Here is a 3,259-nt window from a genome sequence, read left to right on the forward strand (position 1 = left end):
ATTCTAATTTACATGAAAGAAGCATCTCCATCCCCACCATTGGAGCAAACAGTTTTGAGCTGAAACCTCAATTAGTTTCTCTGATGCAACAGAACTGCAAGTTCTATGGACTTCCATCTGAAGATCCTTTTCAGTTCTTAACTGAATTCTTGCAGATCTGTGATACTGTTAAGACTAATGGAGTAGATCCTGAAGTCTACAGGCTTATGCTTTTCTCGTTTGCTGTAAGAGACAGAGCTAGAGTGTGGTTGGACTCTCAGCCCAAAGATAGCCTGAACTCTTGGGATAAGCTGGTCACGGCTTTCTTAGCCAAGTTCTTTCCTCCTCAAAAGTTGAGCAAGCTTAGAGTGGATGTTCAAACCTTCAGACATAAAGAAGGTGAATCCCTCTATGAAGCTTGGGAGAGATACAAGCAACTGACCAAAAAGTGTCCTTCTGACATGCTTTCAGAATGGACCATCCTGGATATATTCTATGATGGTCTGTCTGAATTAGCTAAGATGTCATTGGATACTTCTGCAGGTGGATCCATTCACCTAAAGAAAATGCCTGCAGAAGCTCAAGAACTCATTGACATGGTTGCTAATAACCAGTTCATGTACACTTCTGAGAGGAATCCTGTGAGTAATGGGACGCCTCAGAAGAAGGGAGTTCTTGAAATTGATACTCTGAATGCCATATTGGCTCAGAATAAAATATTGACTCAGCAAGTCAATATGATTTCTCAGAGTCTGAATGGAATGCAAACTACATCCAACAGTACTCAAGAGGCATCTTCTGAAGAAGAAGCTTATGATCATGAGAATCCTGCAATTGCAGAGGTGAATTACATTGGTGAACCCTATGGAAACACCTATAATCCCTCATGGAGAAATCACCCAAATCTCTCATGGAAGGATCAACAAAAGCCTCAACAAGGCTTTAATAATGGTGGAAGAAACAGGTTTAGCAATAGCAAGCCTTTTCCATCATCCACTCAGCAACAGACAGGGAACTCTGAAAAAAATACCTCTAATTTAGCAAACTTAGTCTCTGATCTATCTAAGGCCACTTTGAGTTTCATGAATGAAACAAGATCCTCAATTAGAAATTTGGAGGCACAAGTGGGCCAGCTGAGTAAAAGGATCACTGAAACCCCTCCTAGTGCTCTCCCAAGCAATACAGAAGAAAATCCAAAAGGAGAGTGCAAGGCCATTGAATTAATTACCATGGCCGAACCTGTAAGAGAGGAAGAGGATGTGAATCCCAAAGAGGAAGACCTCCTAGGACGTCCAGTGATCAATAAGGCGTTTCCCCCTGAGGAACCAAAGGAATCTGAGTCTCATCTAGAGACCATAGAGATTATATTGAACCTCCTTACGCCCTTCATGAGCTCTGATGAGTATTCCTCTTCAGAAGAGAATGAGGATGTTACTGAAGAGTAAGTTGCCAAGTTCCTTGGTGCAATCATGAAGCTGAATGCCAACTTATTTGGTAAAGAAACTTGGGGGGATGAACCTCCCCTGTTCACCAATGAACTAAATACATTGGATCAACTGAGATTGCCTCAGAAGAAACAGGATCCTGGAAAGTTCCTAATACCTTGTACCATAGGCACCATGACCTTTGAGAAGGCTCTATGTGACCTTGGGTCAGGAATAAACCTCATGCCACTCTCTGTAATGGAGAAACTGGGAATCTTTGAGGTGCAAGCTGCTAGAATCTCATTAGAGATGGCAGACAATTCCAGAAAATAGGCTTATGGACAAGTAGAGGACATGTTAGTAAAGGTTGAAGGCCTTTACATCCCTGCTGATTTCATAATCCTAGATACTGGGAAGGATAAGGATGAATCCATCATCCTTGGAAGACCCTTCCTAGCCACAGCTAGACCTGTGATAGATGTTAACAGAGGTGAATTAGTCCTTCAATTGAATGAGGACTCCCTTGAGTTTAAAACTCAAGGACATCCTTCTGTAAATATGGGAAAGAGGCACAGTAAGCTTCTCTCAAAACAGAGTCAACTAGAGCCCCACATTCAAACTCTAAGTTTGGTGTTGGGAGGCCACAACCAAATTCTAAGTTTGGTGTTGAACTCCCATATCCAAACTTTAAGTTTGATGTTGGGGAGTCTCAACAATGCTCTGAACATCTGTGAGGCTCCATGAGAGCCCACTGTCAAGCTATTGACATTAAAGAAGCGCTTGTTGGGAGGCAACCCAATTTTTATTTATCTAATTATATTTTTTATTAGTTATATGTCTTCATAGGTTCATGATCATGTGGAGTCACAAAAACAACTAAAAAAATTGAAGAAAAATCAAAAACAGCATAAAAAAATAGCACACCCTGGAGGAGGAGTTCATTGGCGTTCAAACGCCAGTAAGGAGCATCTGTCTGGCGTTTAACGCCAGAACAGAGCATGGAGTTGGCGCTGAACGCTAGAAACAAGCATGAAGCTGGCGTTCAACGCCAGAAATATGCTGCATCTGGGCGTTGAACGCCCAGAACAAGCATCAGTTCGGCGTTTAAACGCTAGAATTGCATGCAAAGGCATTTTACATGCCTAATTGGTGCAGGGATGTAAATCCTTGATACCTCAAGATCTGTGGACCCCACAGGATCCCCACCTTCCCTCCTAATAATCCTAGTTTTTTTTCCACATCTTCTTCTTCATCTATTCTTTCTTCTTTTGCTCGAGGGTGAGCAACATTCTAAGTTTGGTGTGGTAAAAGCATAGCTATTTTTTTGCTTTTCCATAACCATTGATGGCACCTAAGGCCAGAGAAACCTCAAAAAAAAAAAAAGAAAAAAAAAGAAGAGAAAAGGGAAGACAAAAGCTTCCATAGCTCAGTGGTAGAATATTTGACTGCAAATCAAGAGATCCCTGAGATACCTCAGGGGATACATTTTCCTCCACATAATTATTGGGAGCAACTAAGGATAGGAGCACCAAAAAGCAATGAGGGAGGAGCAACAAAGGCAAGGAAGAGACATAGAAGAGCTCAAGGACATCATTGGTTCCTCAAGGAGAAAACGCCACCATCACTAAGGTGGACTCATTCCTTGTTCTTAAATTCTCAGTTTTTTGTTTTCTTTATGTTAAGTGCTTATCCATGTTTGTGTCTTATTACATGATCATTAGTATTTAGTAACTTTGCCTTAAAGTTATGGATGTCCTATGAATCCATAACTTCTCTTAAATGAAAAATTGCTTTAATTCAAAAGAACAAGAAGTACATGAGTTTTGAATTTATCCTTGAACTTAGTTTAATTATTT

At 40.8% G+C, this 3,259-nt stretch overlaps 1 non-coding gene across 1 annotated transcript; it reads right to left on the minus strand.

Moving 5' to 3' along the window:
* Positions 1–338: 338 nt before the first annotated feature.
* Positions 339–446, minus strand: LOC112739291 (small nucleolar RNA R71). The gene has a single exon (XR_003170223.1). It is a non-coding gene; the product is annotated as a small nucleolar RNA R71 (small nucleolar RNA).
* Between the last annotated feature and the right edge of the window lie 2,813 nt (positions 447–3,259).

Source organism: Arachis hypogaea, chromosome 13 (genome assembly GCF_003086295.3).
Source record: "Arachis hypogaea cultivar Tifrunner chromosome 13, arahy.Tifrunner.gnm2.J5K5, whole genome shotgun sequence".
NCBI classification, from domain to species: domain Eukaryota; kingdom Viridiplantae; phylum Streptophyta; class Magnoliopsida; order Fabales; family Fabaceae; genus Arachis; species Arachis hypogaea.